Source organism: Podarcis liolepis (assembly GCF_965112155.1).
Source record: "Podarcis liolepis genome assembly, chromosome: 7".
Lineage (NCBI taxonomy): Eukaryota > Metazoa > Chordata > Lepidosauria > Squamata > Lacertidae > Podarcis > Podarcis liolepis.
The window spans coordinates 37,392,201-37,414,173 of NC_139561.1; the positions used below are offsets into that span (position 1 = coordinate 37,392,201).

General features: G+C 43.3%; 1 long non-coding RNA gene across 2 annotated transcripts; it reads left to right on the forward strand.

Moving 5' to 3' along the window:
• The first annotated feature begins 3,469 nt into the window (after window positions 1-3,469).
• On the forward strand, window positions 3,470-20,284 carry LOC310711691. 2 transcript variants are annotated; one of them, XR_014528591.1, is made up of 4 exons: window positions 3,470-3,759; window positions 10,824-10,925; window positions 12,015-12,111; window positions 20,069-20,284. It is a non-coding gene; the product is annotated as an uncharacterized lncRNA (long non-coding RNA). The 2 variants fall into 2 exon arrangements; XR_014528592.1 differs by lacking the exon at window positions 20,069-20,284 and having other exon boundaries at window positions 12,015-12,532.
• Window positions 20,285-21,973: the final 1,689 nt, after the last annotated feature.

The window sequence follows — 21,973 nt, forward strand, 5'->3', positions numbered from 1 at the left end:
TTGATTTTGTGATAGCCTGCTTTACTTGGAACTATTCAATCCTTGATTTATTTGACTAACCCTATCAAAACAAAGTCAACTTTTGCCATGACTGCTTGGTGCAGATCATTGCAAGGTAAACTATAAAATTCCTTTGCTTTTCACACATCATTTCAGCTGGAAGAAGACAGAGGGGAAAGGAAGAAAATTATACTCAACAGTAAAAGTGAGGGTAACAATGCTATTAAACTTGGATGTGGAACCTTGAAAGATGTTTTTCTACTGATACAATAGCATATATCTAAGTGCAACTTTCTTCATATCCAAGATATTGTAAATCATCTGTAATGTCTTTTAATTAAGATTGGAACACTTGCACTTATTGCTTTTTATTGCACTACATAAATTACATCCATTCTGCTTTTCATACGGTGGAAGAATGGTTTTTCTTTTCCACTCAGATATTCACCTCTGGAGAATAAGTAAAAAGCTGTTGAATCCCAAAAACATAGCGGGTTGCAATTCAGCAGCACAAGAAATCACAAACCTTCCCCGTTCCTTGCTATATCTGAATAATCATTCACAAATGTGTATCTGCTACTTGATGACTGCACCATCAAGTGGTGAAATATGTATGGTGATCTTTCCACCTCACATTTTAGGGCATGTGCAGACAACTCAGAACAAGGATAGCATCTGCTCACTGGGATTTGCATCAAAAGCATATTCAAGAAGATGCAGAAGAGCAAGAGAGGCTATTCTGTATTTTTCAAAAGGCCTGTGTGAGAACCAGAAATCTGCCAGGTACAAAGCCAGGTGACTGATCCATCAAGCCTCATATGCATTGTCTAATTGGACTTAGCAGTGTCTCTTGTGTGGAGCGGGACAGAGACCTTTCTCATTCCCTGCTGCATGAATCTTATAAACTGGAGGTGCCAAGGATTAAAGCTGGGACTTTCTGTGTACAAAGGATGTTCTTTACTATTGACATATGGTCAATAAGGTCCCAGGTTTAATCTTCCAAAGTAAAGTGGGATAAGACCTCTTCTTCTACCAGCTCAGGAGAAAGGAGGACCTTCCACTACCTGGTGTCCTCCATACATTTGGCCAGGTTGAGAAAGGCTTCTTTTCACCATGTCTTGAAATAAGAGAAGAGTTGAACAGATCTGCCTCATCCCTGACAGCTGATGCATTGCTATTCTCTCACTGTTTGCTAAATCGGGGTAAGAAGATATGAAGAGCCTGCTGGATCAGGCCAATGGCCCATCTAGTCCAGCATCCTTTTCTTACAGTGGTCAATCAGAAACTTGTGGGAAACCCACAAGCAGAACTCCAATTTCCATAGTGCCCCAGCATGCCCAATGTAAATTCACCCCAACCAGCTCATTGTAGGACATTAAAACAGAGGCTTGCAGGTGTTGATGCTTACCATGAGTCTTGGAAGGTGTCAGTGGTGTCAGGTGTCAGTGCTGGAGGACCATGCATGGAAGCTGCCCAAAGCTGGGCCTGTGCATGGTGGCAAGGAGACCTTCGCATCCCTTCTTCATGGTGTTGAGCTTGTGGATTGGGACTCAGCCAAGAGTATAAGGATGTAAGAAGGCAGCAATTTTTATTCCGACCTGTATTGATCACAATCAGCTCTGTTTCCATTCCGCTGCAATTTGATTTCCACCAAATAGCATGCTATTTATCTGTCTGCTATTTAACATGATTTAAATAATCATTTATAAAAGGTGTGTTTGATGAAATTAATGATGCAATTATTTCCACACCATTTGTGTCAATGCAAAGAAAATGGAGGGGAGAAGTCATCAATTGTGTGTTGTTTGTAGACTGAAAACAACAGCAACATCTGACATGAGACAAATAAATGAACACCAGCAATTTCCGTTTGTGTTTTCATCAGGATTCTCTGACATCCATACCCATGACACCAAGTACTATATTTTTATTTTACTTTTGCACCCTGCTATGTAAATCATCTGCTTACTTAGGCTTCTGCTGGCTCTCCCCATCCTCAACAGTGTTTGGCTTCTCCACTTAGTTCCCAAGAAGTCTTTTCCATAAAACTTATTTTGTGCTCGATGGAAATGCCGAATCCATTAAGGATGCCTCATTTACAGTTGGATGCATTACAGGAATATTTCTCTGGGGTTCTGAAGTTATCATGCTCAATAATTTGATAAGCATATGAAATTTAATAAAGTCTAATTAACTCGTGTAATATAAAATGTTCTGCAAGTCCTGTTTGTATATCTCACGCTGATAAACAGGAAATGTTGTGTCCTAATGCGTTGGCACTTAGCTGTGCGGCTGCTAAATGTTGCTTTTAATTAAACAATAAAGAATGTAACATCCTTTATTGTATTGTTATAAATTTTGATGAGGTGCAACAATTTGATTCCTTTAAAAATTAATTGCCTAGGAGTGTGTTTAAGTAATATTGATTATGTTTGGTGCCTCATGTTGATCAGTGATAGTTAACTTGGCGTTTAAAATATCTTTTTTCCATTATACATTTGTGATGCAAGAATAAAAGCAAAGTACAAAACAAATAGGCACTTGAATTCTAATAGCAATATGCAATAAATGTCAGGCGGCTGGAAATTATGGTCGCAATTTCATCGGAGTACACTTTGTTCCTCTATTATGCCTGCATGAATTTTGCTACTGGCAAAATCTATTACAGATAACAGTTAAGAACCTTTCTAATCTACACAGATAGGCACAAGGAAGGGTACAAAAAAATAAAGAGTGCCAGAAAACTAAATATTAGAAAATGTAATATTCTAGGGGGGAAACTGACACTCGTCAGAAATAATGTGACCACGTTGGCGACTGCAAATGATAATTTCTCTAAGATCATTGCAGAGTAGATGTTTTGGGGATGTTTGACCTTTCTGAAGGGCAAATGACTGATAAGGCGGTGTTTATCATTATATGAGTTTGTGTATTCTGTTGAGAGAGATATTTATCTCTCTGCAATGGCATGGTTATTTTCCTTGTTTAATGATTTCTACCTGAAATAGCAATTACAAAGTCAGATTGCTCAAGAGGAGCTGGTGTTTTTCCACTCCCAAATGCTTGGATCTGAATTCCAGGTTTTCCTGCTCCGGGGGCTCCTCTATTGAGCTTATGCAAAAGTTGGTTTGTACTGTACACTGCGAACCCCTTCTTTGTCACTTTTTAACTGAGATGTGGCCTATACATGCAGGCAAATGAAGTGTTGCATACCTAGAAGTGGGTAGAATGGAATGTACCAAGTGGCAGGCTGCAGTACTCCTCAACCATGTCCCAGGGGTTGTTGGATTAGAATGCCCATGTAGGCCACATTCACACCATCCATTTAAAGCACCATGATAGCACTTTAAACAGTCATGGCTTCCCCCAAAGAAATCTGGGAGTTGTAGTTTGTTATGGGTCCCGATAGTTGTTAGGAGACCATTTCCCCTCACAAAGCTACAGTTCCAGAGTTCCATGGGAGGAGGACTTGACCATTAAACCACTCTGGAAATTGTAGCTCTGGGAGGTAAATAGGGTTCGCCTAACAACTATCAGCATCATGAAGCTTCCAGAATTCTTTGAGGGAAGCTGTGGCTATTTAAAGTGATATTGTGATATTTTACTTTATATGAATGGTGTGAATGTAATCATAGTCCAAGAACATCTGGTGGACCCAGGATTTAAGAGCACTGGAATATTTTTCAGGGCAGGAATGTTGTTATCATCAGCTGGAGCACCAGTGTAACTGATAGACCCTCCTTCATCCATTGAACTCAGGTTAGTATATTTGAGTGTCAGGTATCACACTTAATCCTTATAATAGCTGTGTAAAATAGGCTAACTTTGGGCAGTGACTGGACCAAGGTTACCCAGGGAACTTCATGACTGATCAGAAATGTGGAGCCATATCTAACCAGCCCAAGCCCAACATACTACTATGCTACCCTTTGCCAGCTGGTTCTAATAGATGGGGTATTGTGCCATGTACTGTATGTACAGTATATTTGGGGTATGTCAACTAGGGCTGTGCATAAGCCCCCATATCTGCCCCATGGCTCTGATTAGTGCCCCACCCCCAAAATCAGGCCAATCCACTTTGGGTTGACCACTCACCCATGATCCATTCCTGTAAAAAAAAAAATTGTTTGGGGTGGGGTGCAGGGTGAAGGTTTTTTAAAGCCCTATTTTCAACATATGGTTGGGAGGGGGCATGGAAAAGAGGAGCCATTGTGTCTCTTTCTCCCCACTCCCAGCTGTGAGCAAGTGGGTTTGATTCTGAGGGGTGCTTGCTCCTTTGCAGGGAGCCACTTCCGAAAGAGCTGCAACCAGCACCATGCAGGATAGAATCCTTACCTCACAAAGCTGATAAATGGGAGGATTGAATTCTGCATGGTGCTGGTTGCTCCTCCTGAAGGGTGCCCTACAAAGGAGCCGTACTCCTCTGGATCAAACCCACCTGCTGCCAGTTAGGAGGGGGCTGCTGCTCCTTTGATAACTGTCTTCCTGCCCACTCCCCAGACTCTGTTTTTATTATGGAACAGCACTGGCTTCGCCTTTGAAGTCAAGAGTCCCCTTAAAGGTCACAGGATTTTAATTGCGGCCTTGCTGTAAATAGTGAAATTGTTGAAGGCAGCCTTTGTTTCTGAAGAGTGTCCTCTATACATGGAACACTCTTTTGAAACAAGACAGTCAAACATATCTGTTATTCATTCTTTGCACAAAAGGATTTTTTTCCTTCCCCCTCTTCTTCCCTATTTGCAAATGAAGGGGGGGTGGGGATGAAAAGAAATGTAAGAGTACAAAAAAGAAAAGAAAACGAAATTAGCAAGGGCACAGTATATTATGAAGTCGTTTAAAGACTTTTTAAGGAATATGGTGCTTTGTCCAAATCTGTGCTTTGCAGCACAGAGTGTCCAGAAGTACAAAAAGGACTTCTTTCCATGCCAGCACAAAGTGTTTGACATGTCTAATCTCATTTTATCCTTCCAATAACCCATTTACACTGAGCTCTGGTCTATACCTTCATCAGCATGGTGGTGGTGATAGAACGGACTGCATCAATTCAAACTCCAGTTGGGAGGTCATGTTTTTTCAAATGTGAAAAATCCCCTACAAGCAGACAACTAGCACAATGGTGCAAGGTCTTGACTAGAACCTCTTTCTGTGACGTCTTCCCCTCTCCCATGAAAGAAGGAAGGAGAACTTATGGCCATCTAGATAGTGTTGATCTTCATCACTGGTCTTCAATAGCTGGGTTGGGACCCACTAGTGGGGTGCAGCCTGATCCCTAATGGGAGCACTATCACCATGCAAATATATGGTAAAAGATTAAGAAATGGGTCTCCAAATGCATGTTTGAGTTAATAGTGGGGTCTGGGTCTGAAAAGGTTGAAGATAGCTGGTCTACACAACCTATTATCCCTGACCATTGGCTTTACTTACTGGATCTGATGGGAGCATACAAGTTTCCCAACTGTGTTTAAGAGGCACCTGCCCGGTTGCTGCTAAAACAGAAGTGGCATACAGTAGACACTTCATCTGAGTCAGTAAGGTAATAAATTTTGCTTTTCCTGCCTTTTAGGGCACAGAAGGCCATCCCGTTTTGAGTAGTGCCTTGGAATACGAGACTCTGTCAATTTCAGTTTCTCTTGGTTTCTCGTTTCTTCAGTCTTAAATTCAGTTTTCAACATTTCCACATCCGTTTGCAATAAAACTTGACAGTTTCAAGTGGAATGATATTGCAATCTGCACTAGGTGGGTCTTCCTTTGTGCTTGATCCAGAATCTGCAGTTGGTGCAGAATGCTGCACCATGATTGCTGTGTCAGCATATAACACCTGTGCTCAGAGATCTGTAATGGTTGCTGATTCACTACCTGGTCAGGTTCAAGGTGTGACTTGGGACCAGGTTACCTATCCCCTCACCCTGCATATTAACACTTGCCTGCTTCAATCTGCAGAACTGGCACTTTTACAGGTGCCACAAAATACCCGTTTTGCATTTATAAGATACTGATCTTTTAGTGTGTAGAACCCACACTTCGGAATTCCCAACCTATTGACACTTTTTGGCACCTATGAAAAAACTTATTCCTTGGACAAAACTTCCCAGATATGTAGAATGTTGGTGTGTGTTTAAATTTGCTTATCACTGGTTTTAAGTTTTTTGAATATTTTAAATAGTTGTTGTTAAGTGTTTGCACCAATAATGTGATAGTTTTATTCTTTTTGTGAACCATTTTGAGGGTTTTTTTAAAAACAACAACGAAGACAAATGCTGTATAATTTTTAATGAAATGAACAAATGTAAATGTCTATTACAGTTGGGGGCCTGATATGCTGACAAAATTCATGAGCAGGTTTATTTATTTTTTAACAACAGTTTACAGAAATGTGGCAGACACTGTCACTATCACCAGTGGGAGAGCATGGATGAACGAGCATGCGGTGACTGCATGAAGAAGGAATGGATGGGACCCCTGCCAGGAAATGGGCCTTTGTGGATGCCCAAACTTCTGGTGCTGGGCCTGGCTATTAGAAAGGGGATTTCCTGCTTGGCCATGGGAAAAGCAAAGGAGTAAATGGGGAAAAAATGAGCTATAATGGAATGGTGGGTGAACATACAGAACAATTTAAAAGCATGGAAATCCATAACAAAGCAATTCCTACTGTCAGCAGCTAGCAGATGAGGCTTAACTGTGTGCTGTGACATGAAGTAGTAAAAGGAACTGATCCCTCTGCAAAATTAAAATAGGGACCCTGTTTATCAACCCCCAAGGCATGTAGAAATAAGGTGTGTATATTTAATGCATGAAGTATATGCAATCAGTGCTGCGGGTGATGAATGGGGGGGGGGGATGGAGACTGAAAAAGCATTGTATGGTTTGGTTTGGTTTAATTTTCTTATCACTGGTGATTCCTAACTGTGGTAGCCAATCATGGTCTAGTGGTTGTTGTCTTTTTTCTTTCTTTTTCCAATTTCCTGTTGCAGGGTTGAACAGGAGTGGAGCATGTGCTTGGCATGCAGAAGGTCTCAGGTTCAATCCTCAACATCTTTGGTGGAATGGGGAAAGACTTCTGCCTGAAACCTTAGATGCTAGTCAGTGGACACAATATTGAGCTAGAGGGACCCATGGTCTGACTTGGTATAAGGCAGCTTCTTGATGTTCTGTGGGGCAGGGAAGAACCCCCAGATTCTTAAATTTAGTGTGATAATTTAGCTAATATTTGGAATAGTAAGAGGAGTTAAATACAGCAAAGGAAGCATTAAAATGCAGGCTATACCAGTTTTCCTGTTCAGCTGACAGAGGTGCCATTAAGAAACAAAGAGAAACAAAGAGAGCAAAGTGTTGCACCTGTATGAGCGATTGATAATGTAAATACTGTCCCTCCTCTGGCTCTGAGTGGTGGATGGAGACAGGAGAATTGGGAGGGGGAGGTTGCCAGGGTTATAGGGTGTCAGGCTTCGGGGACTCAGCTTCTTTCCCCCATTTGGCTGTAGACAAAGCAGGACAAAGCAAAAAGAGTCGCTTACCATTTAAAGAGTCTTTAATGACCACAGCAAAAGAACAAAGCAGCCATTCTTGGAATGAAGGTGTTCCCAATTAAGGTTTCCCCCTGCTTCCCCCATGTCACATCCACTCCTTGCAACCTGATCTTGTAACCACTGTGCTCTTTGTGTAGCCACCTTATCTGCTCTACATTGGACTGATAGGCTTTGCTGTTCAACCCCCAGTTTGTCCCAACTTTTGTCTTCAGAACTATGCCCCTCTGCAAACCACTGTTCCAAATCTATAGTGCTCCACTGCTCCTGGGCAGCTTCAGGATCCTGGTCAGGAGCAGGGGGAGGGGGAGGCTCCCACCATTCCTCATCAGAGCAGTACTTCTCAACCTGGTCTCTGACATAGGGGGTGTGATATCACCACATGAAAAAACATGTCCTTTTGCAGGAGGTTTTTTTGAAAAGGATGAGAAGGAAGTGGGGGCAGAACTCCAGGTGGGCTGGATGGGAGCATCTGTACCCAAAGACCAGGGAGCATGGCTGGCATCTGCTCTGGATCCAAGCTTCCTGAAGCTAAGTGAGAAGCAACAAGAAACACTCTTGGGGTGTAATGCTCTGCACTCCCTCCATCAAGGCTAAGGTGTATATATGTGTAAATAAAGCCATATATCTTAAGACTTAAAGACGCTGCAGTCTCTGCTGTGCCTTGATTTTCCAATGGAAAAACATCCCAGGGTAAGCTCCTGGAGCTCCCTGGGATCTTGCTACCACAGATATAGGGGGTGGCACATAACACTATGATCCTGCAGAGTTAGGCTACCATCGTGGCTGTACTGCTCATGAGAACCATCAGTATTTCTCAACCTTCCCCCCCCCCCTCAGTCATGAACCACAAGAGTAAGAAGCAGGTAAAGTCTGAGGAAGAATTGCTTCTGAAAACTAGTTGCTGTCAACCACACTTGGACTAGATGGGCCATTGGCCCAAACCAGCAGGTTCTTCTCATGTACCTCTCCAGATATTGCTGGACTCCAATGCCGTGTTGGTTGGTGTAATGGGTATGAGTTACTCGTGCGTAAACTGGTGCCTTTCTCGGCTAATTTGCCTTGTTAAACCTTTCTGACTGCACAGCCCTTTCTCATCGTGGCTGCCTCAGTCGCTGGCAGAATCCGTCAGTGGGCGTTTCTTGAACCTCTTCCAACATAAAAGTTGTTTGACACCCAGTCTCCTCCTCCTCTCACTGCGCGGGAGTCTTCTGCGCAGGGAAGGCATGGGTAGCGGAGGACCTGGGCTCTCCTCACTGATGTCCAGTGAAGAGTCCTGGAGCCCTCTCTCCGATTCCCCCATCTGCCCCCCTTTATCCCTGGTGTTGCGCTGATTAGCTTCCCCCTCTACTGAGCTGTTTCTCCCCCTGCTGCTGGGTCCTTCGCCAGCATCATCTGGGAGCCTCCCCTTCGCCTCTCGCTCCAATGTCAGTTCCCTGACAGTTGGGCATGATGGGAGTTGGATTCCAACAACATCTGGAAGTTTTCTTATCTGGGCACTGAAAAAAAAGCACAGGAAAAAGAAGCATACAGAGATGTTTTTAAATTATAGGGACATTGTGAATATCTGTGATTTTCATCTCCTGAAGTGAAAATCACATTTTTGCAGTTTTTGATAAGTGTTCTAAATAAAGCAATTGGTTTCAAACAGTTGTTGCAGGTCTTTGAAAACAGGAGCAACCGCATGGCAACCTGTTGCATGATAAAGTCAATTACATAGAATGGGGAAGGAAAACTTATCTGATGCACGGTACTTATTTACTGCATTTATATCTCACCTTTGTCTCCAGGGAGCTCAGGTTGGTGTACATGGTTTTCCTCCTGCTCATTTAATCCCCACAACAAATGGGTGAGGCTTTCTTCACTTTCCCTGGCTAGATGTCAGCCCATCCTAGGACAGGGAACAATAGGCCAAGGCAGTGGCGTAGCGTGGGTTGTCAGCAAGGCAAGTAATTTGCGCCCCCTAACCCGTGGATTTACACCCCTAACCCTAACCCCCAGATGTTGCGCCCGGTGCGGCCGGCCCCCCCTGCACCCCCCACGCTACGCCACTGGGCCAAGGGGAACTTTGTGTGACAGTTTTGACTTATGGTGAAAGCTAGAGACACAGAGGCAAGATCTGCTGGAGTGCTAATGCTGTGAGCTCCTCCATTCTAGTCTCAGGTTGTAAAGGTAAAGGTAAAGGGACCCCTGACCGTTAGGTCCAGTCGTGACCGACTCTGGGGTTGTGGTGCTCATCTCGCTTCATTGGCCAAGGGAGTCGGCGTACATCTTCCGGGTCATGTGGCCAGCATGACTAAGCCGCTTCTGGCAAACCAGAGCAGCGCACGGAAACGGCATTTACCTTCCCGCCGGAGCGGTACCTATTTATCTACTTGCACTTTGACGTGCTTTTGAACTGCTAGGTTGGCAGGAGCAGGGACCGAGCAACGGGAACTCAGCCCATCGCGGGGATTCGAACTGCTGACCTTCTGATCGGCAAGTCCTAGGCTCTGTGGTTTAACCCACAGCGCCACCTGCGTCTCAGGTTGTATATGCGTGTAAATAAAACCAGATATCCCAAAGATACCACAGAGTTTCCACTCACCTTCATTCCAAGGAAGCTGAACCCTAGATAATTGCAGGAACCCCTGGAGTTTCTTACCACTCAGAGATTGGGGTGTGTGCAACAATACTTTTATAAAATTATAAGTAAAACAAGGCAGCTTCCTGTGTTCCTGTACCACTTGCTTCTTTATACATCTGCCTGGAATTTGTGGTCATTGAGGGATACCAACCCTCTCTGAGATGACAATATGTGAAATAATTATGAGATCTAAGACCAACATACAAAATAAGGGTGACATCCAATTGCGGCCTTCTGCTTGAGGAATGAGGCTTATGTTTCCTCTCCCCTGCCTACACCTCCCCTGTACACCCTCCAAATATGCTTTGGGAGACCCTCTGGAGTAGATGGGGGCTATCCTATTGCATGAGCTGAAGTCCACTTGTGCCATATTCGATATCACTGTAAAACTTTGGATCACAAAACCCTTGCAATAATTCCATATCCACTTCATTGAGGAGACAAGCCAGAGAAAAAAATAGGGAAAGTTTTTTGCAATGCTATCGCATTTTCACCTGTGGAAATCAGCCTGCTTGAAAGGTTAATTGGATACACCACTCCTCTTTTTTTGTAGGATCAGAAACTCGCTCCCATTCAACATGGGCGAAATATGTTACACCCACCAAACTTTGTGTAAACTCACTCATTCTGGCAAGTGAAATCTGGCATCACTTCTTTTCTTTTCTTTTTATTAGAAAGGCACTGTGAGATGCTTCACAGTTCAAAGACTTCTGCTTTTCTGGCCAGACTATTCCAGTTCTGATGGCAAGCCTCCCAGACCAATTTGAAGATTGCAGGTGCACCAACTTTATTATCAACAGTTTCACTGTGTACTGACAACATTATACGGGGAGTATCTTGGAGTAAGCCCTTTTTAGAAAGACAGCCTTGCTGTCTAAAGCTGTGAAAAGAAGGTTAGGTCTCCCACAGTGGTTGGTCACAAATTTCAAATTGAACCTCATGTAGAAAGACACTGTATACCTCAGAATACCAAACATGGTGGAGGAACTCTAGTGAAATTCCCTAATCTTCTGGCCCTGCTGGTGGACCTCTAGAGGAGGAATGGCTGGGAAGATGCAGGAGTCAGCCTAGGAATTCTCCCATGAGAAATGGTGAGCCTGGATCTGATTCCTCCTGTAGGTGGTTACACAGAGGTGATCGTGAAACAGGATCCAGCAGGATCGAGCCCATCTGCTCTCTGCAGGGAAGCAGAAGGGGATGCAGCATCTCCTTCCCCCCACCCCCGTACAAGCAATATATTTTAATTAGGGCTTTAAAAATGCTAATTAAACATTACCCCCACCTAGCCTAAATTGATTTGGGGCCAAATTGCAAGTTGGGTCTTCCCTGGGTTGGACTGTTGGGGTGAGGTAACTCTTCCCACACAAAAGACGGTAAGGATGAAGGAGATGGTGAGCAGGTAATGGAAAGGTCATGACCTTCCGGCACAGGCAGAATCTTCCTGGAGCAGCACCAGAGGTTAATAAGACCTGAGATTATGGAGCGAGGTGAGTGTTTCACATAAGCAGATTTATGTAGGCATTATAGAAGGGGAAGTTTTGTTGACCATCTCTGGCACACAGTCATCTTTTCCTTTACCCTGAAGTCACTGTGAATACAATGAAACACTTTAATGAAAGCAGCAATAAAGCTGACAGTTTTATTCAGAAGAACATAATAAACCGTACAAAACATTTGAGCTGAAATGCAAGAGCACTCCCAGTACCCTGATAAATGTTTTCTTTACGAAACACAGCAAAATGGGTTTATTTTAAAAAGTCCCCCCCCAACAAACCCCAAAGTCTTCAAATGTGTTCATGTTAGTTAAGGTAATGCTGTCCTGCTGTGTTTGACTCCCTTAACTTCTTCATTTTAACTTGTTGCAGGTGAAACAGGTGCAAAAGAGAAAGTGGGATTCAAGCCCTTGATGGCATGCTCAGTGGGACATCTGAGGTGCGCACAGATGTGCAAGTGCGAGAGAAGGTCAGATCTGTCACTTTCAGTTTCATAGAATTGTAGAGTTTGGAGGGAACCACAAAGTCTAGTCCAACCCCCTGAAATGCAGGAACCACAGTTGAAGAATCCCTGACAGATGACCATCCAATCTCTGTTTAAAACCTCCAGTGAGAGGCACTCCACCACCTTCCGAGATAGTCCCTTCTACTGTCAAGCAGCTCTTAGCACCAGAAAGTTCTTCCTAATGTTGACTTGCAAACTGAATTGAATGGCTCAGGTCCTTCCTGAGCCATTTCTCCTGCAGCAGAAAACAAGCTTGCTCCATCTTCCAGGTGGCAATTCCAAGTTGGCAGTTCTCTCCTGTTTTGCCCCATCCCTATCCAAACACAGTGTATAAGGGACTAGCCTGATTCCTTTCCTTATGTAATGATTAGGTGGTGCCACATGAACAAACAGATCAATTTTGTCCTTTTATGCAATCCCAGTTGGTAACGCCTGTTCTATCACAGACAGACACCATTTAATACTGACTTGTAGCAAAAGATTAAAAATGAGAATAACAGGCGTGGAAGGATCAATCTTTCTCCCACAGTCATGTTTGGCTCCATTGCCACTTAACGAGCATTAAAGTAACTACATTATCATAGCTAACGATTCAGCGGTACCAATCATGGCGTTCCTGTAATGCCTTCAGCTGTTTCTTCAGAGCTACTAACGAAAGAGTGCTTTTGAGTTGACGACAATGTGATTGGTGAATGTCAGGCTGGGAGAATACTTGACAGCTCAGCCAAAACATCTGGGGATGAAATGCGTTTTGTCAATGAGCTAAACCCCTTGTGTTGAGAAAATGCGTTTTCTCTCTCTCCACACCCTCCCCCCTTGACTCTGATCCAGTCTATCAACAAAATGCTTTTCATCATAAACATCAAAGCCATTCCATCTGCAAATTTCTTCCTTCCTTCCTTTTTAAAAAGAATCCCTTAATCTATTCTGTTGACAAAAAAATTCTGTCAACTGCCTTAAACCATTGTATTAACAAATTTTGTTTTGTCAATCATGATTTATTCTTCTGGCAAAATGGCTGCTGTAATACCTTGGCCCATTCTGTGGAAAGAATGCACAATTCAAAGCCTTGGTTTAATGTATGGTGCTTCTTTTTAGAGGCAAGTGGGAAGGGAGAGTCAAAAGCGAGGGAGGGAGGAGAAAGTTGTGCCAGAGTTGCTAATGCAGTGCATGTAGCCCATGTATGTGTTTTTAAATAAATCAATTTTAATTCAATATTTCCCCCCACCCTGCTGAATAATGCAAGACTAGGTGAAGGAAGGAATTTGCATTGGTAATAAAGCTATATTTCTCTCTCTCCAGATACACACACACATGCACGCAGAGAGAGAGAGAGAGAGAGAGATCTATATATCTCTACAGCACCTTGTCTACTCATCATTGCTATTCAGCATCACAGCAGGCAGGAGCGGATCTCCAAAGGGCATCAATCTGACAGGCTCCTAGGTGTTGATATACTGATATTCCATGTAATTTCATTGCTCATAATGAATTCATATCTGAAAGCGAACTGGATGTCACATTGATGCTGATAACATTTGGTGTTCATTTAGTATTAACTAATATGCCACCGTTGCACAGACTTCGCAGCAAACCTGCTTCTCAAAGAACACCTTGTGAAAAACAAAGTATCGTTTAGGAATTAAAGCTGGCATGGGGTTTGGGGTTTGGGTAGAGAAGCGTGCTTGAGAAAACCAGGCTCCAGAGGGAGAAGCTGTTCACAAGGCAAAAAGTCCAGCCTGGTAAGGCTCTAAATGGGAGAGACATGATGAACTGGAGTAGCACTCGATTAGGGGCCAAGGTAGAAGCACTGCTTGATGTCTAGTTAGTTCTTCTGTATCTGATCTTTGTTTCACAAATATTTACTTTTTATTTACTTACCAATTCATTTGTTCAAATTCTATTCCCTCCTGCCCCCCACCCAGGGTGGTACTTTCTGCGAGGGAGTGGCGTATTTTTCTTGCATCCAACAACATCTGGAAAGCCAAAGGTTCCTCAGTCATCAGGGTGGGCAATGAAGGAGCCCCATGTTCATTGGCAGAATGGACCTATAGGTTCCTTTTTACAGGACTTATTTATTTATTGCATTTATCTCCTACCCCTTTCCTCCGAGGAGCTCAAGGCAGCATATGTGGTTATCTCCTTCCTCATTCAATCCACACAAAAACCCTCTGAGGTGGGTTAAGCTGAGAGGCAGTGACTGGCTCCAGGACACCAAGGGAACCCCGGTCTCTCAGGTCCCTGGTTGCTACACTAACCACTATACCATTTTGGCCTTCCGGTGGGTATAGAAGATGTATGAAAAATGTGTTCTGTGGTGCTGCAGTTTGCTCCTCCCTCGTTACATGTCACAGCCAGCTTGAATGCAGCTCCACATCAAAGTATCTGGTGTCGAATTGCTTCTGGGCAATCTCGTTCCATGCATGAATGTAGGGCCGGTGCAGCCGTTAAGCAGAATTACGCCATGGCCTCAGGTGCAAAAGTTGTGTAGCTTTTCCTAATTATAACGCTCACACTTCTGTGCCATTTTTAATGTTCCTTTCATGCTGTAGTATCTGTTGCATTGCGGAGTTGTGGCTTTCTGACCAAGAGACTGGCACATTGCACAAAATTTCATTCCCACCAGTGGGTGTGGTGTGGCACAACAAGGAATGTCATTGAACAATGTCACTACTCTCCTGCCCTTTCTGTACTTTCCTGCTTCTGTTTCCACATATTTCACATATGAAAATAGCAGGAGAGAACTGTGTGCTGCTGTGTTGTTGTTGTTGTTGTTGTTGTTGTTGTTGTTGTTGTTGTTTAGTCGTTTAGTCGTGTCCGACTCTTTGTGACCCCATGGACCAGAGCACACCAGGCACTTCTGTCCTCCACTGCCTCCCACAGTTTGATCAAACTCATGCTGGAAACTTCAAGAACACCATCCAACCATCTCATCCTCTGTCGTCCCCTTCTCCTTGTGCCCTCCATCTTTCCCAACATCAGGGTATTTTTCCAGGGAGTCTTCTCTTCTCATGAGGTGGCCAAAGTATTGGAGCCTCAGCTTCACGATCTGTCCTTCCAGTGAGCACTCAGGGCTGATTTCCTTCAGAATGGATACGTTTGATCTTCTTGCAGTCCATGGGACTCTCAAGAGTCTCCTCCAGCACCATAATTCAAAAGCATCAATTCTTCAGCGATCAGCCTTCTTTATGGTCCAGCTCTCACTTCCATACATCACTACTGGGAAAACCATAGCTTTTACTATACGGACCTTTGTTGGCAAGGTGATGTCTCTACTTTTTAAGATGCTGTCTAGGTTTGTCATTGCTTTTCTCCCAAGAAGCAGGCGGTAGTGTGCCGCTGTACCACCCCAAATTTTGTCACTGTGCCCCCTACGCTTTCCAGGAGGCTGAGAAAGGATTTTGTTTTCTGCAATCAAACAACACAGAAATGAACACCAGACATGCACTATATTCCATTAGTTTTCCAGAAATGGCTTTTGTGGCATGTGAAAGCTCAAATATAATGTGGAAATGAACAGTTTGGGAAACAACAGGGAAATGGAATAAACTGTCATGTGAATGCAGCCGCTATATAAATGTTAATTGGTAATAGCAATTACAGCACATAGCCAGGGAAGCAACATGTTGTTTGTCATCTCAGACAAATAACATGAGCCATTATTTCCATTAACTTATACAATGTGTCCACTCTATAATCTACTATCCCAACTTAGCACGGACCTATCTGGAAAGTGGGGTGGGTAGGAAATGGAGTCGAGCCCTTTTTTAAAAAACAAAACAAAACAAAACAAAACCCCTTTCATTTAGTTTATCTATCACAGCAAGTTTCTGCATTTTCATTGCTTTTGCTAGGTGAGATCCACCCCACCTTTTAAAGCAGTTGCTACGACGACATAATCAGTTTTGTGTACTGGAGCTGGTACAGGTTGCCTCAATTAGCCTTCAGAAACTCTCGCCAAAATAATCAATAGTGACTGTATTGAATATCTTGTAATTTTTTTAAAAAAATTACATCTACAGTGAAAAACCATTTTATTTTCAGGGTATGTGTTTGCAATCAGCATGGCTCAATATTGATTTTTATTTCAGCTATGCAGTTTTCTGATATCTACTCAAGCTTGGATATTAGCCTGGTATTCCTGCAGAAAACTAGGCAAGGCTGTCACAGAATCAATGCAAGCAACATCTTTTTCTTTTTAAGAGTGACTTCTCATTAAAAGAAAACCAAATGCTAATTTGGGGAGGCTCCAAAAACAGTGATGAGATGAGAAAAGCGATTTAGCTGTTATGTGAGGAGGGACTCACATGGCTGATTCCCATCAAACTGGAAGAGGTTGGGCAGGGCAGCCCCACTGGAGAAGGCATGGTGGGCAGCACATTTAGAGAAGGATTCTAAGTAGGGAGGTAGAATTACATCTCTGAATACTACTTGCTGGGAATTGTAGGTGGACAGAGTGCTCTTGCGCTCATGTCCTGCTTAGAGGTTTCCCCACAGGCCTCTGGTTGGTCACTGTGAGAACAGAATGCTGGCCTAGATGGGCCATTGGCCTGATCCAGCAAAAATTCACCTGCAAGAAAGTGTGCCTTAGGATATACTTGCACTAAAACGCTGGCAAATTCTCACGAGGATTTCAAAAATATATATTGCAAATGGCAGAAATGTGGAGAACTCAGTTGAGGATTGGAAAATGGAAATCAGAAGACAGATTTGTTTCTCTCTGCTTAGCTTCTGCCACTTCTTCACCACACTATTGAAATGCAAGAGAAGAGTCATCCACAAGCATTCCACAGACTGGTAGATGCTGCATGCAACCCTTGCCACCTACCAACTTGTTGATGGTCAACTTTTGAAGCAGAGGACTTTCAGGTGAATGAGAGTGGAATCCTCAGCATGTTTGGGGACCTTGCATTGTCCATTTCAGTTTTCACCAGTTTCTCCTTTTTCCATTCAGTGCCATTCTCCATGCTTCCACATCAGTTGGCAGTTTTGTTTTTAATCCTCATGAAAATTCAGCAGCAAAATTCTCTTAATATGGACATTTTTTGTATTTAATTTTTCCTGGCACACACAGTTTTGCAACACAGATTCCCCTAATATGATGTCTTTTAGCATGTTATTTTCACTACTATATACCTTCTATGCACACTTAATCATCATATTTTTGTACACATTGTATAGCTAGAAAATGGAACTGCAAGATTCTGAGAAGTGCAAATTTCAAAGGATGGATTTTTTTTTGCTTCACATATTGTTTTGGAAAATGCAAATGAGGCAGGTTAGCCAAGATCTAAAGTGTTGTATATGATTTTTCCATTCATGCACCACAGCTTTCCCATCTCCTTTGCACTGCAGTCCCTTGTTCCACTCCTAAGAGTCAGCAAAACTTCTAGAATGGCATGCAATGCAGTTTAGAAGTGGAGAATCAGTAATCCACCCATTCTTTCCACTTGCATGAAGGACTTTTTGGATCCTGCCCCTTGACCATTATGATCAAACATATGTAATCTGCATTGTGGGGCATCGGTATGTTTGCTACCAACTGCAACAGCAGTATTATACCTAAGCATTTTTAAAAGAAAACATTTTTGAGTTGGCGTTCCGTTGAGAGTGCCAAATCTGGCATGAAATTGAATCCAATTCAGGTTCATCATGAATTGCAAAGGAAGGTATACCCACTAAAGTCCTATCAATTTTGTTATGGACTTGCAGGGATGGCCATCTTGAAAGCCCAAAAGTAACAAATCGGTCTGTGACTGAGTGGTCATGTATGCCCCAGTGAGCAGACTTTAAAGAGAAGACCCAAAAGCCAGTGGCGATCAGATATACTTCATTAGAAAATCATTCAATTTCCCTTCATGGTCTGAAGATTTTGTATCTTAGGGGGCTTTGCTCCCCAGTCAATAGCTGTGTTCCTGATAAAGTAAGGGCCTTGGTTTCATAGCTGAAAGATTCTGCAAGTCATATCTTTAACTGCCAAATACTACTTGCTCATGAGGAATGCCTGATACCTCCAATGAGGGAACCAAAGAATGCATGGAAAGATTTATTTTCAAGAGTAATTTCTCAAATGCAAGGTCTGCTAGGAGCTGAGGGGTATACAAACATGCTACAAAGGCCAGAGAAAAGACATGCATTCATGCATTGCTCCTTAACATTCCAGTGAAATCTTTTATGCCCAAGAGTTTCATTTCCTTATGGGCATCCATTACTCCAGCCACTTGCCTCTGGCCCCACCACCACCGGCATGTTGGAGCCACTGAGGATTGGCTCCTAGAGTTACTAAGGAGAAGGCATACAGAAAGAACACTGAAGAGGAGTTGTTTTGTATGCTCCAAAGCTAGGCATTTAGGAATGCTGAAAACACAAGGCACTTCAGTTTCGGGACAATGGCATGCAAGTTCTGTTATGTACAGTGGAACTGCAAGGAAAAGACAAGTTAAGTCATTCCCAAATAATGTACCAGAGCACTCTAAAGCATTTGTCCATGTACGTGCACAGAAAATAGTAGGTTTCACTAAAGGAAACACATGGAGATCTGCACTGATTGTTGTAATACATTCCTAATTATTATTAAGGTAAATGGTAAAAGACTCCTGGATGGTTAAGTCTAGTCAAAGGCATCTATGGGGTTGTGGTGCTCATCTCGCTTTCAGGCCAAGGGAGTCGGTGTTTATCCACAGACAGTTTTCCGGGTCATAGGGCCAGCATGACTAAACCACTTCTGGCACACGGAGGACCGTGACGAGTGCCAGAGTGCATAGAAACACCGTTTACCTTCCCGCCACAGTGGTACCTATTTATCAACTTGCACTGGCATGCTTTTGAACTGCTAGGTTGGCAGAAGCTGGGACAGAGCAACTGATCAGCAAGCCCAAGATGCTCAGTGGTTTAGACCTTGATAAGGTTATTGTATATTCTCAGAAGGGGGCATGGCTGTGAGGGGGAGTGGCTGTGAGGAGGCAGGGCTGTGAGTATCTAAAATTTGCCAATACACGACTGCTCATTGGACACCTTCAAGAAGACACTGGATGCCCTAGTTTTGGATTTTCTGCTATGAAATGTCTCTGGCATAGAGGCAGCTTGTATTACAGAATCAGCCCTTGGAGTATTACACGAGCAGAGGAGTTGCTTTGCTTCCCCTTATGTTTGGCCATGCAGGGATACAACCATTCATTTCATATGTATTTGTGCCGGCCATTTTACTTACCTTCTCCCCTGCTTTATTATGTACCAAGGCTGACCCACCCACAAGGCAAGATAAGGCTACTACCTCAGATAGCAGGATCCACGGGGCAGCAGATCCTGATGTAGATCTTTATTCCTCCCTTGTACCAGATGTAGATCTTCACTCACCCCTGATCTTCCCTAGTGGGGATGCCATTTTGTGGTTCGCCTCAGGTACCAAAATTAGGGCTGCAATAAAATTAGGGCTTTCCTGGACGTTACTGGGATTTCAAAGGTGAAATTGACATCCGGGGGGGGGGGGGATTTCCGAAAAGCAGCACTTTGTCCTGGATCTTAGACAAGTCAATCGAAACGTTGCATTTGGGATTTGTCTAAAAAAAGCCGAACAACTTTAGTATAGCACCATATACTATGTTCAAACATACTATTACCATGCTGAGCCAGAGTGGTAATTTCTGAAAGGGTGGAAAGACATCCCTCATAAGATTTGTTCCTTACTTCTCCGATTGAAATAAGAGATGATAAATTGCCAGTTTCTTCTCTGAGCAAATGTCTCATTGGGTACAGCACATTTAGTCTTAATAAAGACAATGCTCAATTTCTTTAAGCTTCTCTGATAGAAATACTATGCTCCACTGCACACCCAGTCCTGATGGGCCGTTGGCATTAAGATACTCTCTGTACTGCAGCAGAGCTAGTGATACAATCTCAATTTCCCCTCTGCTTTTCCTAGGCCATGAATTACTTCACTTGATACTTCTCCTTTTGCCATGTGATTCTTTGCTCTGAAAGCAGCAGAAACGTTTGGTGAAAACCTCAGATACTGTTCTCTGGGTTTCGTCCTTAATACTCTGTATAATCACATTTTCATTGCTGTAAAGATGGTCCCTGCACTGTAATTCCAAACCTCAAGGCTACTACTTACAGTGATCCTCCTCAGTTAGTGAGAAAATACAGTGGTGCCTCGCAAGATGAAATTAATCCGTTCCGCGAGTCTCTTCGTCTTGCGGTTTTTTCGTCTTGCGAAGCACGGCTATTAGCGGCTTAGCGGTTATTAGCGGCTTAGCGGCTATTAACGGCTTAGCAGCTTAGCGGCTTTAAGAAAAAGGAAACAAACTCGCAAGAACTCGCAAGACGTTTCGTCTTGCAAAGCAAGCCCATAGGGAAATTCGTCTTGCGGAACGACTCAAAAAACGGAAAACTCTTTTGTCTTGCGCGTTTTTCGTCTTGCGAGGCATTCGTCTTGCGAGGTACCACTGTACAAACAATTGGGGATGGCAAGATGGATGTATCATTTGCTGTTGATTCTGAATCTTTTTTTTTTTTTAAAAAAAAAAAATCTTATCCTTTTTAGGGATAGTTGCTGGTGAGCTTCAGATACAGATTCCTCCACCCTGCCCTCTAAAGAATGCCTGCAAAACAAAGTCCCCAGGTGACCCTGCCTGGATCTTACCCAAATAAACTCTGTGACAAAGGTGTACTGATGCAAACTGCATTATAAACACTCCTTGATTCTGCTGATGGCAGTGGAACCACTCTGGGATAAACACTAGCATTAACTCCAAATGTCTCCAAAGAATTGTGAAAGTATTTCATCAAAAGATTTATCTCCGGGTTTCTAAGGCTGTGCAGTGACCCCTGGGTGGAAGGCCGGGTGTGATGGATAACCCTTCACCATATCTTTATCATTCCCATCTAACCATTTACAGACGGGGTGGGGTGGGGAGGAGAAATTAAAAGGTTGATACTTGTTAAAGGCTGGCACTTTTGTCATTTCAAGGTCCCTCAGCACTGATGGAGATGGCAAAATATAATACACTGGATATTATATGTGCATATATACTATATATACTGTGGCTGTGTGTGTGTATGTAATATCTATGCTCACCCACGCAATCTATCTAAAAATATGATGCTATTATATTATATATAAAAAATCACTTTCTACTTTTCTGTGGAAGAGTGGAATAAACATGAGAAAGAGAGAGAGAGGGAGGGAGGTAGAAGATTTGCAGGATTCAAAGTCAGGGGCCCTCAAACTGCCCTGCAGCCCACAGAACCTGCAGGCTGGCAGCAGATGTAGCCACAGTGCAGTTGCATCCATTTCAAGTCAATGGAGCAAACTGGAACTTTAGTGGGTGCATTCTGTGGTGGTCACAATATCAGTTTCTGCTAGCCATATGCAACCACCATAGCCCATTCAAGAACAAAATAAGAGCTTGCTGGATCAGGACAATAGCCTATCTAGTCCAATATCCTGTTCTCACTGTAGCTAAACAGATGCCTATGGGAAGCCTACAAGCAGAACTTGAGCACAACAACACTCTCCCCTCTTGTGATTCTCAGCAACTGGCATTCAAAGGCATACTGCCTCCAATATAGCCACTGTGGCTAGTAGTCATGGGTGTCAACTCCCTGGGGCCCAGGGTGCCCAGGAACCCACAAAATTCCCCATGAAGGGGCTAGGCACCTACAAATTTTGGTGCCAGGGCCATGCACGCTGCATGGCACCCACAGTCCCGGGCACCCTTGGTTGCGGGGTCAAGTTGGCACTCCTGCTAGTAGTCACTAACAGCTTTATCCTCCATAAATTTGTCTAATCCTCTTTTAGCGCCATCCCAATTGGTGGCCATCACTA